Source organism: Pinus tabuliformis, chromosome 1_1 (assembly GCF_031772625.1).
Source record: "Pinus tabuliformis cultivar Carrire ecotype Pingquan chromosome 1_1, CPIR1, whole genome shotgun sequence".
NCBI classification, from domain to species: Eukaryota; Viridiplantae; Streptophyta; class Pinopsida; order Pinales; family Pinaceae; genus Pinus; species Pinus tabuliformis.
This window is the reverse complement of record NC_142297.1, coordinates 166124188-166141433: the sequence shown is the minus strand read 5'-3', so window position 1 is coordinate 166141433 and position 17246 is coordinate 166124188. Positions and strand designations below refer to the sequence as shown.

Here is a 17246-nt window from a genome sequence, read left to right as displayed (position 1 = left end):
TTCTTGATCATAGAAATAAAATATTAAAGAGTGACCATTAATCTCTTATTTTAAAGTCTGATAGACCACATTAATCTTAGTGGAGTTAATCATTATCATCATCATTAAACTATATAACATAATAATAGTTATTAATATAATAATTTATTAAACATCCTATTTTAATATTTTATAACAAATATATAAACGTAAATGATTATTTCAATTTCGTTATTTTATTTTAATTATAAAAAATTTATTTGCATCTAATATTTTTAAAGCAACCAAACTTTCAAAATTAACTTTAATTAATTAAAATTAAATATGTAATAATTCCAAAATTAAAGATAAAATTAACTCTAAGCTAATTAATAACATCTACAAGCATACCTTATAAGCATATTTGTAGTGTTGTCAAATCCTCATTATAAATTCTAGGCATGATAAGATATTGATGGCATCTCCTCCCATGTGACTTGCCTTTGTGAATCCCTATTAGTCCACTTCCACATAAATGAAAATTGAACTAGTAGGTCACAGGCTGTAGCATCTGCAGTGTAGACTAAGGTTCATTTATTGACTGATGATGGCCATATTTGATGCCTAGTTATTGCCATTTTAAGCGGTTTCTTTGGTTATCGAATGACTTATTGAATACATTTCAATCATGTTTTCCTCCATCTAGTCCTCACATGTAACGTTTTCGCACCGTTCCCCAATTTTTTCAAAAATGCATAGTTTGTTCTAGTTTTCTTAATCTGTGAGATGGAAATGAAATTGAATTTCGAGCTCCATTATGTTTAATTTAAAGGAGGTGTCTTATTTTTGGCTTCAAAATATTATGGCTAATTAATTGGTTCCCCTGACACCCCAATTAAGGGTTTCAATCGATTGCATCGTTTCGATGATTGAAGGATGATGATTTAACCAACTTTGAGATTCATTGGGATCGGGGTTATGCAAAAATTGGATTACTATGTTCAATGAATGAACTCCTTTTGCAAAACTCAATTTATTTAGATGTGCGATGTGTTGAAATGTGGCAACAAGAATATTCCAATTTTAATTGGTCCTTGAATTAAAATTCGAATTTAGTCTCACCAGTTGTTTGAAAAACAATTAATTAATTCATCTTGAGTTAATTAGTTGGAGAAATTCAAACATGAAGTCTTTGTGAAGTCATGCAATAGTTATCCCTTTGATTGAGGAAGTTATCCCTTAATTAAGGAGATAAGGATGAGCTGTATTTGAGTTGTAATTAGTTAGCTCAGTTAACCAAGTTAAGTCCAGTTAAACTAGTTCCAAACAATTGGAGGAACTAATTGTGAGTTCAGTCAGTTAATGCATGCATGCATGAAACTAGTGTACTCCAGATAACTGAATATTATCTCATAAATAACTCATGCATGTCAGTTCAGAAAAAGACCCAGTTGAGATTAAAGACAGGGACAATGTACTATCAGTTGCAAGAATTTTCCTCTAAGAAAATCTCTTGCATGCAGAAGGAATTCATTCCTTGATATTTGCGCAGTTTTACAGTGTGTTGGAGCAGTGTGCGAGATCAGTGTCACACAAGGTTACAGCTGGAGCACCCATGGAAAACTATGCAAGGAAATAGGAAGTTTGGAGGATAGAGTAGAAGGCATATGAGTTGTATATTCTATCTATGAGCAGCAGTGAGGGATTGTACTGAGAGCTGGATAGTTGTGAGAGTTAAAGCTTTGCATAATCCTAAGATATTTCCACTTGTATGATAATACAGATAGCGGGGTTTTTAGTTGAGGCTTTCCCTAGGGTATTCTTTTGTGTTTCATGTGTATTGATTCTTCTTCTTTGTTATATGTGTTCTGTTCGATCTTGCTCAAATCGATTAAGCTTCAGCAAGTTTTATTGTAGGAGTAGATTAAGTATTTTGCTTTAGTACATTGCATAATTAGATTAATCTACAGTGAGAATTTCTACATGGTATCAGAGCAAAGGTGATCAAAGCTATGAACAACATACTGAGAAGGGAAAATTCAAAGTTTGAAGTTCTTGATTGCAGGTACAAAATCAAATTCTTATCACACCTCAAAGTTCACCAATGGCATTCAATGGCTTGAGACTCAAGTATGCACTGGATGGCAGCTTGAATTACATAGCATGGAAGGATCACATGGAAGCAGTATTAGAAGACAATGGTTTGAAGGATTTCATTGATCAAGAAATCCCCAAGCCAGCTGCAGCTAATGCACAAGAATTGGCGGAATGGAAGAAGTGTGTGGTGAAGGCGAGGAGGATTCTTCTGGAGGGAGTTCAAGACCATATTGTCGCGAGTCTCCATGGGAAGGAGACTCTATTTTCAATGTGAAAGACATTGAAGGACCTATATTAGAATAGTAGCGACCAGAGGAAACTGGCGCTCAAGGAAAAGCTTCGAAAAATCAAGTGTGAAAAGGGCGACACTATTTCTACATATATGAACAAGCTCACCACCTGTAGAGATGAGCTTGGTAGTGTGGGAATAACGACAGTCAATGAGGATACGGTGATTCTTGCTCTCCTTGGTCTTCCTAAGAGCTGGCATAGCTACCAGGACTCAGTGAATGGAAGAGAGAAACTGTCAGATTGGGAATGACTATGGTCGGATCTGATGCAGGAGGAGCACCAGAGATGGTTCTTCCTCTAAGCATGATGATGAAGAAAATCTAGCCTTAGCAAATAAGGCAAGGAAAGGGAAAGGGAAGGCTTCCCATTCCAAATCGAGTTCTTCTCATGGAGGGAAGAATATTGACAAATCTAGTGAGATGCTTTAATTTTCATGAGGTGGGCCATTATGAAACTAATTGTCCATTGAAGAAATCCAAGAAGGGATCCTCCAAAGGGTTAGAAGGTGAGGCACTAGCCTCTCAGTTCGAATTAGATTTTACCCTCATCGCATGCATGGTTTCATCGATGGTGGGTTATGTTTGGTACTTGGACAGTGGAGCCTCATTCCACATGATTAATGATAAGAGTGTATTCAATACCTTGGAGGAGAAAGACCTCAAGATGCACATAGAGATGGGTGATGATGGAAAGTACCGTGTTTTAGGTGAAGGCACGATTGTTTTTCAGAGGAAGGATGGAGCTCCTCTCACCCTGGCTGATGTAAAGTATGTGCCTGGACTGAAGAAGAACTTGGTATCGGTCACAATGTTGGAATACAAAGGCTATGATGTTGTCTTCAGTAAAGGAAAGGCGTTCCTGAGACACATAGCCACGGTTCAGACCAAGAGGATTGGGATTCGAGTGAAGAATCTCTACAAGTTGGAGGTAGATGATTGTGCTGCATTGAGTTTGAAAGCAGAATTGGTGCAAATCCAAGACATTGGTGAGTGATGTCATAGGCGGTTGGGCCACTTGCATCATGGGGCCTTGAAGATAATGCAACAGATTTCTACCGGACTTCCCAAAGGTAAACTTGAGCAAGTGGACACATGCAAAGGTTGTACCTTGGGAAAGTACGCCAAGTTTTCCTTTCATGATCAAGACAGTCGAGCTGAAGCAATCATGGAGCGAGTTCATACTGATGTGTGTGGACCATTCTCAACAGCATCCACCGTGAAACAAAGGTATTATGTGATTTTCGTTGATGATTTTTCTCGTAAATGTTGGATCTATTTAATGGAGAAGAAGGATCAAACCTTCTCAAAGTTTTGTGAGTTCAAAGCTTTGGTTGAGAAAGAATCAAGGAAGAAGATCAGGGCCTTGATAAGCGACAATGGTGGAGAGTATGTCTCTCAAGAGTTTAAGGACTTCTGTGCAGCGGAAGGAATTAAACGGGAGTTGACGGCACCTCATAACCCACAACAGAATCGGGTGGCCGAGAGGAAGAACAGAACGATTGTGGGGCAGCTCGGGCGATGCTTCATGACCAAGGCCTACCACTTCATTTGTGGGCTGAGGCATGCAACAAAACGGTCTATTTGTAGAATAAAAGGCCGCATCGCATACTTGGGATGAAGACACCAGAGGAAGCTTTCTCCGGGAAGAGACCAGATGTGGGTCACTTCAAGATCATTGGCTCATCGGTATATTGCCACGTGACCAAGGATGCTCGGAAGAAACGTGAGCCAACAACTGAGTTGGGAATACTTCTGGGGTACACTAATACACCTCAGAACTATCAGGTGTACTTGCCAACCAGTCGGAGGACAGTGGTTCACAGAGATCTTAAGTTTGATGAGCAGAAGGCCATGCGAGTTTCCCTTGAGAGGGAGCTCCAACTACAGGCTGTGGAGGAAATTTTGGTTCCTAAGGAGGAGGAGCCTCAAATTGATGTGGAGCAGCTGCATGCAAAGGTTTCAGGAGTGGAGACATCCACTCAAGGAGATTCCTTAAGAGATGGGTGGAAGCGCACGAGAGAAGCTGACAGATTGTTGTCAGATGCTAGAGAGAATGTGGGGGAACCATCCTCTCAGTGCAGACAGAGGAGGTCACCTGATAGGTACACTGAATACATGGCCCTTGTTGGGGAATGTGTTGAGATCGAGCCATCTTCCTTTGAGGAAGCAGTGCATCAGCCGATTTGCGTTGCTGCTATGGTGCAGGAGTATGATTCCATAGTTCAGAACAATGTTTGGGATGTTGTTCCAAGACTGAAGAACAAGTCAGTTGTGAGTTCCTGTTGGCTTTACAAGGTAAAGCAAGTTGTTGATGGTAGTGTGGAGAAACATAAGGCAATATTTGTTGCCCGTGGTTTCTCATAGATTGAGGGGATCGACTATGATGAGAATTTTGCTCCTGTAGCAAGGTACTCATCTATCAGATCGATGTTGGCACTATCAGCACAGATGGGTTGAAAGATCCATCAGATGGATGTGAAGACTGCATTCCTCAATGGAAATATTAAGGAATAGGTGTACATAGAGCAGCCAAAAGGTTTTGATACCTTCGATCGTGAGTCGCATGTGTGCCGACTTAAGAGAGCTTTGTACGGGCTGAAGCAAGCACCTTGTGCTTGTTACACGAGGATCGACAACTACTTCACCGGGTTGGGTTTCACAAAGAGTGAAGCGGATGTGAACCTGTACCACATCATGGTAGAAGGTAAGCAGTTGATCATTTTTCTTTATGTTGATGATCTCATATTGACAGGTGATGATCAGTTGATCATGTCTTGCAAGGAGGACCTTACAAGAGAATTCAAGATGAAAGACATGGGTCTCATGCACTACTTCCTTGGCATGGAAGTGTGGCAGAAGGATGGGGAGTTGTTTGTGTCTTAAGGAAGGTATGCCAATGAGATACTCAGGAGATTCCACATGGAGAAGTGCAAGCCCATGCAGACTCCCTTAGCAGGTAATTGGAGGAAGGAGGATGCTACTTCAGGAGAAGTAGTAGAAGCTATTGTGTATCGACAGCTTGTGGGTTCACTGATGTACTTAGTGAACAAACATCCAGATTTGTGCTATGCGGTGAACCAGCTAAGTCAAGCTATGGTTCAACCTACCAAGTTGTTTTGGAAGGCCGCTAAGCATTTTTTGAGATACATCAGAAGCACATCTCAGTATGAATTATGGTACAGACAGACAAAGGGAGTGAAGCTACAGGGCTTCATAGATGCAGATTGGGCAGGGAGTCCATCAGAACAGAAGAACACATCAAGAGGAATTTTCAACCTTAGGTTAGCTGTAGTTTCTTGTTACAACAGGAAATAGAGGTCGGTTTCACTCAGCTCAGCAGAGGCTGAATACATGGCTACAAGTCAAGCAACATGTGAGGCCATTTGGATGCGGAAAATTCTAGGTGGTTTTTTTTATTAGAGGATGTATCCAACTGTGATCTATTGTGATAATCAGAGTTGCATCAAACTCTCTAAGAATCCAGTATTTCATGATAGGTCGAAACACATCGAAATTCGGTATCATCATCTCGGAGACTGTGTGGTGAGGAGGATCATGTTGTTGCAGTATATTTCAATTGAGGAGCAAGATGCTGACATTTTAAATAAGGCATTGTCAAAGTTTAAATTCGAGTTCCATAGAGACAGGATCGGGGTGGCAGATAATCCCTTTCTTGTTGAGAGGGAGTGTTGAAATGTGGCAACAAGAATATTCCAATTTAATTTGTCTTTGAATTAAAATTGAGAATTAAAATTCAAATTTAGTCTCACCAGCTGTTTGAAAAATAATTAATTAATTCATCTTGAGCTAATTAGTTGTAGAAATTCAAACATGAAGTCTTTGTGAAGTCATGCAACATTTATCCCTTTGATTGAGGAAGTTATCCCTTAATTAAGGAGATAAGGATGAGTTGTATTTGAGTTGTAATTAGTTAGCTCAGTTAACTGAGTTAAGTCCGATTAAATTAGTTCCAAACAGTTGGAGGAACTAATTGTGAGTTCAGTCAGTTAATTCATGCATGCATGAAACTAGTGTACTCCAGATAATTGAATATTCTCTCATAAATAACTCATGCATGTCAGTTCAGACAAAGACCCAATTGAGATTAAAGGCAAGGATAATGTACTATCAGTTGCAAGAATTTTCCTATAAGAAAATCTCTTGCATGCAGAAGGAATTCATTCCTTGAGCTTTGTGCAGTTTTACAGTGTGTGAGGTCAGTGTCACACAAGGTTACAGCTGGAGAACCTAGGGAAAACTACGCAAGAAAATAGGAGGCTTGGGGGACAGAGGAGAAGGCATATGAGTTGTCTATTCTGTCTATGAGCAGCAGTGAGGGATTATACTGAGAGCTGGATAGCTGTGAGAGCTAAAGCTTTGTGTAATCTTGAGATATTTCCACTTGTATGATAATACAGATAGCGGGGTTTTTAGCTGAGGCTTTCCCCAGAGTATTCTCTTGTGTTTCATGTGTATTGATTCTTCTTCTCTATTATATGTGTTATGTTTGATCTTTCTCAAATCGATCAAGCTTCCGTAAGTTTGATTGTAGAAGTAGATTAAGTATTTTGCTTTAGTACATTGCATAATCAGATTAATCTACAATGAGAAATTATACATGATGTAGAGGATGTTTTGATAATTTCTATTTGCTTGTTTTTAAATTATTATTTTTTCCCTTACATCCACAAAAATTCATGCAATGGAATATGAAAATTCTTAATTCTCTCCGCGAAGGGACCATTTTGTTCTAATGAATTTTTGTTTATTCAAATAAGATAGGAAATATGGCCATCTTGATTTTTTTAAGGGTGTGAATGGACGCATGAAGCAGGCAATCTCTTGTTTGAATTATGTGAAGTTGTTTAGTTTGCTAACTTTGTAACCCAAGTCCCATTCGTTGCCCATGTAACTGGGGGACAATAGTTGAAATAAGGCCCGCTATAGTCACAATTCAATGAACATGATCTTCCACATCCCCTACTGTCTCTGCTATGCTACAATCATAGTTGCATGGGGTACTTCTATCATTTATGTTGTACTCGAACCCTCATAGTCATAGCCTTTACAAAGGAATATTGTTGTAACTCTGAATATATTTAGCTCAAAATTTTGGACATCATTGCACCTATAAACGCAGGAACTTGTACCCTCATATACCCAAACAAATGCAACATCGGCTAAAATGTACCATCCAAGATATAACGACATGAATTTGTGACAAATAGTGAAAATATCTTCATAAATTATTACATTTTCTGTGAGAAATAGCTAATATAATAACTAATTTAGAAGTGTCGCGTTTTTGAAAGGGGTTTTGCATTGATCACATGCTAAAGTAACTTCCTAGGTGCTTTTCCTTCACTCTGCATGTATCGTGTTGTTTGACCATGTAAGATTTAAACATATATGGGTTTATGTTCCTTTCTGTCAAGAATTCATGAAAGACAGAAAATTGAGAAATCTTAATGTGCTCCTTTTTTTCTTTGTTAGGGGAGTAATTTAATCTACTGATTTTTTTTCAAAATAAGATAGGAAAGATGGCCGTATTGAATTCTTTTAATGGTGTAAAGGGAGGCCTAAAAATAGATTGTTTTCTATTTGAAGTGTATAGCTTTACATCCCAAGTTCCGTTCTTGCCCCCCATGTAATTGGGGACAGTAGTTGAAGCTTTAAGTCTTTCCCACTGTTGTCACTATTTGGTATACTTGACCCTTCTCTTCCCATCCCTCTTCGGCTATCACAGTTGCATGGGGTAATTCACCCCCTAGGCTATATCAAAACCTACATCATGATTGCATTCTTTATGGATGAAAACAATTGTATACTTGGATAGCTCAAAATATTTCTATATAAACTGACACCCATACCCAGATGTACCCATGCACCCATACCCTTATTGTATTTGTATATACACTAACACCCATACCCAGATGTACCCATTGAACATTGGCTAAAATGTATCATTCATGATGTAACTACATGAAGTTGTGCCAAGCAGTGAAAATAATATTATCGTTGGAACTTATTATGCTATATACTGAGAAATAAAGAATGTAATCGATAATTTCAAAAGAATCCTTTTTTTAAAGGGGTTTTTTGTTAATCACTTGATGAAGTCATTACTTAGGGGGGTTTTCCTTCATTGTGAAAGTAACATGTTGTTTGACCTTGTAAGATTTGAACTTTTTCCAACCTCAACAAAGTACTTACTTGTAATCTTGGTGGTTAACATGCTTTTAAAGGTTTACCTTTCATTACGTTCTGATGCCCTTTCCCAGAGGCCCTTCCATCTATGAAAATAACATGTCACTTGCCCCCCCATAATATTTACAATTTTGTGGACTTTGTGGAAGCACCCATTCTTAATTTTTTATTATTCAGATTCGGGTGGCTGATGTTAAGAAATTTTCCTTTCTGTCACTTATTGAACGCGTGGTCCACTTTCCATTTCAACTATTCAAAGGGCTTGTAGCCTGCCTCGTAAAAGATGTAAACTTTTGTTCAATTTATGCAAGTAACCATAATTTCGATTTGGATTAGACATTGGGGACAATGTCAGTTTCATACATTTGTATTTGAACATTTTTGGTAGGAAGAAGGGAAATTACCTTGATCCGTATTTACCATAGGGATTTTGATAACAATTGTTTATGATAGGAAATGAAACTCCTTGATCTGTGGTGTTGCATGGCAATGAATTGCATGCTTTCAATAATGTACAATGGCCAATCTTTTTGGATTTTATGTTTTTGATTAGAATTTAAAAAAAATGGACGGTGAACTCTAATTTCAGCAATGGGAAAGGTAATATCCAAATCCGTGAAATTTAAAGTAACCAAACTTCACATTTTATAGTTGTCATTAAGCAGATTGATTTTGTTTGTTCGCTCCATTTTTTTCTTATTCAAGGAAGTTTATTTGCAACAACAAAAAATTCAGTTAAGATATCTTACATTCACATATTCTTGTTTAATATAGAAATTGCATTTTAAAAGCACAATTTTTTCTTATCATTTGTTAATGCTTCTTGTTTGAGGTCTTTGGTTGATGCAAAAAAACTAGCTTTCTGATCTTTTACTTGTCTACACTATTGTAATGGACCGAAGCAGGAAGTGGCAAAACAATTTCCAACAAGGTTTGAAATCCATTTGGCTCTCCTCGGGTTGAGATTCTAGTTCCATGGTACCTAAGAAAATATTAAACATAAATACATAGTTCTCCCCTTTTTGGAAACCTATGGTGGTAAATAATGTTGAAATGTGGCAACAAGAATATTCCAATTTTAACTTGTCCTTCAATTAAAATTGAGAATTAAAATACGAATTTAGTCTCACCACTTGCTTGAAAAATAATTAATTAATTCATCTTGAGTTAATTAGTTGGAGAAATTCAAGCTAGAAGTCTTTGTGAAGTCATGCAATAGTTATCCCTTAAATTAAGGAGATTATCCCTTAATTAAGGAGATAAGGATGAGTTGTAATTAGTTAGCTCAGTTAACTAAGTTAAGTCCAGTTAAGTTAGTTCCAAATTGTTTGAGGAACTAATTGTGAGTTCAGTCAGTTAATGCATGCATGCATCAAACTAGTGTACTCCAGATAACTGAAGATTCTCTCATAAATAACTCATGCATTTCTATTCAGAGAAAGACCCAGTTGAGATTAAAGACAGGGACAATGTACTATCAATTGCAAGAATTTTCCTATAATAAAAACTCTTGCATGTAGAAGGAATTCATTCCTTGAGATTTATGCAGTTTTATAGGGTGCAAGATAAGTGAGTGATCAGTGTTACACATGGTAACAGTAGGATCACCCAGGAAAAACTGTGCTAGGAAATAGGAGCTTGGAGGGCAGTGTGGAGGACTTAATGAGAAGTCTATTTTGCCTGTGAGCATTGGTGAGGATTGTACTGAGAGATAGAGAACTGTGAGAGCTAAAGTTGTGTGTAATCCTGAGATATTTCCACTTGTATGATAATACAGATAGAGGGGTTTTTGGCTTTCCCCAGACTATTCTTCTGTGTTTCATGTGCATTGATTCTGCTTCTTGTTATACGTGTTCCGCTTGATCTTGCTCAAATCTATTAAGCTTCCGCAAGTTTTATTGTAGAAGTAGATTAAAGTATTTTGATTTAGTTATATTGCATTATCAGGTTAATCTATAGTCAGAATTTCTACATGGTATCAGAGCAAAGGTTATCGAAGCTGTGAACAGTATACGGAGAAGAGAATTTGAAGTTTGAAGTTCAGGATTGCAGGTACAAATAAAATTCATCTCATACTTCAGGTTGGTCAATGGCGTTCTACGGCTTGAGACTCAAGTATGCCTTGGAAGGCAGCTCGAATTACATAGCATGGAAAGATAGAATGGAAGTTGTATTAGAAGACAATTGTTTGAAGGATTTCATTGATCAAGAAATCCCAAAGCCAGTTGTAGCTAATGCACAAGAATTGGCTGAATGGAAGAAGTTTTTGGCGAAGGCGAGACAGATTCTTCTGGAGGGAGTTCGAGAGCATATTGTCTTGAGTCTCCATGGGAAGGAAACTCCATTTTCAATGTGAAAGACATTGGAGGACCTCTACCAGAACAGTAGCGACCAAAGGAAACTGGAGTTCAAGGATAAGCTTCGGAAAATCAAGATGCAGAAGGGCGATACTATTTCTACATATCTGAACAAGCTCACCACCTGCAGAGATGAGCTTTGTAGTGTGGGAATAACTACTACCGATGATGATATGGTGAGCCTTGCTCTCCTCGATCTTCTAAAGAGTTGGAATAGCTACCAGGACTCTGTGAATGGAAGAGAGAAACTATTGGATTGGTAACGACTGTGGTCAGATCTCATGCAGGAGGAGATCAGGAGGAGCACTTGAGATGGTTCTTCATCAAAGAATGATGATGAAGAAAATCTAGCCTTAGCGAGTAAGGCAAGGAAAGGGAAAGGGAAGGCTTCCCATTCCAAATCGAATTCTTCTCATGGAGGGAAGAAGGGTGACAAATCTAAAGTGAGATGCTTTAATTGTCATGAGATGGGACATTATGCAACTAATTGCCCATTGAAGAAGTCCAAGAAGGGATCCACAAAAGGAACGGAAGGTGAGGCATTAGCCTCTCAGTTCGAAATGGACTTTACCCTCATTGCATGTATGGTTTCATTGATGGTGGGTTGTGTTTGGTATCTTGACAGTGGTGCCTCATTCCACATGACTGGCGATAAAAGTTTATTCGGTACCTTGGAGGAGAAATACCTCAAGATGTGCATAGAGATGGGTGATGATGGAAAGTACAACGTTTCAGGATTGGGAACGGTTTCTTTTCAGAGGGAGCATGGAGCTCCTCTCACCTTGATAGATGTGAAGTATGTGCCTGGACTAAAGAAGAACTTAGTATCTGTCACTATGTTGGAGGACAAAGGCTACGATGTTATCTTCAGTAAAGGAAAGGCATTCCTAAGACACATAGCCATGGGTCAGACCAAGAGAATCGGGATTCGAGTGAAGAATCTCTATAAACTAGAGGTAGATGACTGTGTTGCATTGAGTTTGAAAGAAGAATTGGTGCAAAGCCAAGACATTGGCGAGTTATGGCACAGGCGGTTGGGCCATTTTCATCATGGGGCCTTGAAGATAATGCAACAGATATGTACGAGACTTTCCAAAGGTAAACTTGAGAAAGTTGACACATGCAAAGGTTGTACCTTGGGAAATTACGCCAAGTCTTCCTTTCATGATCAAGACAGTCGAGTAGAAGCGATCTTAGAGCTAGTTCATACTGATTTGTGTGGACCATTCCTGACGGAATCCGCCACGAAGCAAAGGTATTATGTGATTTTCATTGATGATTATTCTTGTAAATGCTGGATTTATTTCATGTAGAAGAAGGATCAAACCTTCTCAAATTTTTGTGAGTTCAAAGCTTTGGTTGAGAAAGAATCAGGGATGAAGATCAAGGTCTTGAGAAGTGACAATGATGGAGAATATATCTCTCAAGAGTTTAATTATTTTTGTGCAGCGGAAGGAATTAAATGGGAGTTGATGGCACCTCATAACCCACAATAGAATGGGGTGGCCGAGAGGAACATCATAATGATTGTAGGGGCAGCACGAGCGATGCTACATGACCAAGGCCTACCACTTAGTTTGTGGGTTGAGGCATGAAACACATCAGTCTATTCGCAGAATAGAAGCCTGCATCACATACTTGGGATGAAAACACCAGAGGAAGCTTTCTCCGGTAAGATACCAGATGTGGGTCACTTCAGGATCATTGGCTCATTAGTATATTTCCATGTGACAAAGGATGCACGGAAGAAGTTTGAGCCGACATCTGAGTTGGGGATACTTGTGGGGTACACTGATACAACCCACAACTATTGGGTGTACTTGCCTACCACTTAGATGACAGTGGTTCGCAGATATCTCAAGTTTGATGAGCAGAAGGCCATGTGAGTTTCACTTGAGAGGGAGCTCTAACTACAGGCTGTGGAGGAACTGTTGGTTCCTAAGGAGGAGGAGCCTCAGACTAATGCAGAGCAGCCACATGTAGAGGATCCAGGAGTGGAGACATCCACTCAAGCAAAGTCTTCCAGAGATGGACGAAAGCACACAAGAGAAGCTGACAGATTATTGTCAGATGCAAGAGAGAATGTGAGAGAACCATCTTCTCAACATAGACAGAGGAGGTCACATGAGAGGTACACTGTATACATTGCCCTTGTTGGGGAATGTGTTGAGACCGAGCCATCGGTTGATGCTATGGTGGAGGGGTATGACTCCATAGTTTGGAATAATGTTTGGGATGTGCTTCCAATACCAGAGAACAAGTCAGTTGGGAGTTCTCGTTGGCTTTATAAGGTAATGCAAGCTGCTGATGGTAGTGTAGAGAATCATAAGGCAATATTCGTTGCCCGTGACTTTTCTCAGGTCGAGGGGATTGACTATGATGAGAATTTTGCACCTGTAGCAAGGTACTCATATATCAGATCAATGTTGGCACTATCAGCACAGATGGGTTGGAAGATCCATCAGATGGATGTGAAGACTGCATTCCTCAATGGCAAGATTGAGGAATAGGTGTACACAGAGCAGCTGGAAGGTTTTTAGACCTTCGATCGTGAGTCGCATGTGTGCCAACTCAAGAGAGCTTTTTACGGGCTGAAGAAAGCACCTCGTGCTTGGTACACCAGGATCAAAAACTACTTCACTAGGTTGGGCTTCACAAAGAGTGAAGAGGATGTGAACCTGTACCACATCATGGTGAAAGGTAAGCAGTTAATCATTGTACTTTATGTTGATGATCATATATTGACAGGTGATGATCAGTTGATCATGTCTTGCAAGGAGGAACTTGCAAGAGAATTCGAGATGAAAGACATGGGTCTCATGCATTACTTCCTTGGCATGGAAGTATGGCAGAAGGATGGGGAGTTGTTTGTGTCTCGTGGCAAGTATGCCAATGAGATACTCAGGAGATTCCACATGGAGAAGTGAAAGCCCATGAAGACTCCTCTAGCAGGTAACTAGAGGAAGAAGGATGCTACTTCAGGAGAAGTAGTAGAGGCTATTGTGTACATGCAACTTCTGGGTTCACTAATGTACTTAGTGAACACACGACCAGATTTGTGCTATGCCGTGAACTAGCTGAGTCAAGCTATGGTTCAACCTACTAAGATGTTTTAGAAGGCAGCTAAGCATGTTTTGAGATACCTCAGAGGCACATCTCAGTATGGATTATGGTACAGACAGATAAAGGGAGTGAAGCACATCGACATTCAGTATCATCATCTCATAGACCGTGTGGCGAAGAGGATCATGTTGTTGCAGTGTATTTCGACCGAGGAGCAAGATGCTGACATTTTGACTAAGACATTGTCAAAGTGTAAACTCAAGTTCCATAGAGATAGGATCGGGGTGGCAAATAACCCCTTTCTTGTTGAGAGGGAGTGTTGAAATGTGGCAACAATAATATTCCAATTTTAATTTGTCTTTGAATTAAAATTCGAATTTAGTCTCACCAGCTACTTGAAAAATAATTAATTAATTCATCTTAAGTAAATTAGTTGGAGAAATTCAAGCTACAAGTCTTTGTGAAGTCATGCATCAGTTATCCCTTAAATTAAGGAGATTATCCCTTAATTAAGGAGATAAGGATGAGCTGTATTTAGTTAGCTCAGTTAACTGAGTTAAGTCTAGTTAAATTAGTTCTAAACTATTTGAGGAACTAATTGTGAGTTCAGTCAATTAATGCATGCATGCATCAAACTAGTGTACTCCAGATAACTAAAGATTCTCTCATAAATAACTCATGCATGTCTATTCAAAGAAAGACCCAGTTAAGATTAAAGATAGGGACAATGTATTATCAGTTGCAAGAATTTTCCTATAAGGAAAACTCTTTCATGTAGAAGGAATTCATTCCTTGATATTTTTGCAGTTTTACAGGGTGTAAGATCAGTGTGAGTAATCAGTGTTGCACATGGTAACAGTAGGATCACCTAGGAAAAACTGCGCTAGGAAATAGGAGCTTGGAGGGCAGTGTGGAGGACTTAATGAGAAGTCTGTTTTGCCTATGAGCATCGGTGAGGATTGTATTGAGAGCTAGATAGATGTGAGAGCTAAAGCTGTGTGTAATCCTGAGATATTTCCACTTGTATGATAATACATATAGCGGGGTTTTTAGCTGTGGCTTTCCCCAAAGTATTCTTCTGTGTTTCACGTGAATTGATTCTGTTCTTGTTATATGTGTTCCGCTTGATCTTGCTCAAATCTATTAAGCTTCCACAAGTTTGATTGTAGTAGATTAAAGTATTTTGCTTTAGTTATGTTGCATTATCAGGTTAATCTATAGTCAAAATTTCCACAAATCATTCATATTGGAGTTAGCACAGGACATAAAATGGCATGTTCGGATAATCAGAGAAGAGGCTTGGGATTCAAAAACAATTATGTGATTACAAGTTCTATGTTCAATGTGTTAGAGTAATGATATGAATAGGTGTTTTGTTTAAGTCAAATGTGATTACAAGATTCTGTGTTAAATGTGTTGAAGCGACATTATTCACCTATAATAGTAGATGTCAAAATTGGATCAACGTGATTTACCTATAATAGTAGCTGTCAAAATCAATCCCCGAAGAAGAAAAAAAAGTAGTTGATTCAAAATCTGAGTCCATCAAGGATGACTGAAATTTGGTAGATTAAAAAGTTTGTGATCCTAATTGATCTAATGTCTTTGTCTCTAGTTTTGATTAAGGTGGGACAAAAGTTTCCTTGACCCACAATTTAAAGTGATGTGATTACTTTTTTCAGATGGTGAAATACTAGGACGAAAAATGGTCGATTGTGACTCCTACACCCATATGTAATCAGGTTCAATTAAGAATTCCAGTTCATACATATAATGCACAATTATTTTTTCTTTTCATCCATTATGCACATTTCCCACCACCCATTTAGCTAAAACCTGAGTCTCACTAGCATTTTTCAATTATTGGCCATATCCATGGACCTCAAATTGTTCATCCTAATTTGGCATGGAAAGCCTCCAATCCCATTAAAATAACTCAGACAACCTCAACAATGCCCATTTCAAGAACCAAATCACAGAAACCCTACACAGTTCTTGTTGCAAGATGTTTCTCCTTTGCACCTCCTAAGTTGAAGGACAAACTACTATCTACAGTTGTAACCTCTAATGAAATCAAATGTGAGGACTCCATGGCTCTCATATCATCTCTAGGGAACTCAAACCCAATCTAGATATCAGGCTTGCTCCTCATCTCTATAATGGTTGCTTCCAATTAATCAATGGGTCCCTCAAAGCACTGGCAAGCCTGGAGAAGCTCACAAAATAATGGAGAATACAATTAATCTAGGCAAGGTTTCTTTCAGTGCCTTCACGCCAATCAACATTGAAATCGAGTTGAAAGAGACATATAACCATGTGGGTATAAAGGCCAAAGATGATTACTATGTGCCAACCCAATTCTCAGTCAGTTCAGATGATATCTCACCCATTGAAGGCATGTTGATAAACAAGGGTGTGTTTAGCATACCTAGTTCACCCAAGATGGATATCAGATTTGAATCCTTTGCTATGAATCCTCTTAACCCTAGGAGGTATTTGGATGCATGGCTTAAGATCTTTAATGATGTCAATCCGATTATGGATAAAGAAGGAACTGCCATGGTGGCTTTTCCCCCTACCAAAGGCTTTCTTGACTACAATTATCTTGATGATGATATGAGAATTACAATAGGATATATAGGAGCAATTGTTTTCGTTAAGATATTACAGCACAAAGTCATCGATCTATGAGATGGTATTTCAGTTTTGTAAGTATTGATGGGTTCAAAACTTCTCATATAGTAAATTAGTAGTGGTGAAGTTGGCATCAATTGAGAATTGAGCATAATTCTTAATTCCTAAGTGCCTTACACTTTGGAATGGATAGCATTAGCATTGGATGAGTTGTTGTTGGACAATAGGTCATTTTACTCTTCAATCAATTCGTTTAGTCCATTCTTAGCAAATCTAACTTAGTTTTAAGTTTGACTACCTATCAACTACATTGGAATTGGCTCAAACTCCTAAACAACAATTTAAGGCATAAGTCACTAATTAACTTTGGGCTCCTTTACATTAGATATAAATGCCAAAAGAAGAGATCTCAATCCCCCGCAACAAAATTTACTATAACATTGATAAACCAAAAAGAATACATTAGAAAACTAAAATTAATATATCAAGTATCATTTGGTTAATTATGAAAACCAAAGTACAAATTTTTAAATTTAAAAATCCTATCGATGTCTCTTTACATCTTTTGGGGAAATAGATAGTAATAACTATTTTTATTTATTTACACTACTATGATTAACAATCACCTAGTCTTATTTCA

General features: G+C 38.4%; 1 pseudogene; it reads left to right on the top strand.

The window, feature by feature from the left end:
- Nucleotides 1-16663, top strand: part of LOC149212100 (uncharacterized) — a 36574-nt pseudogene extending 19911 nt beyond the window's left edge.
- Nucleotides 16664-17246: the final 583 nt, after the last annotated feature.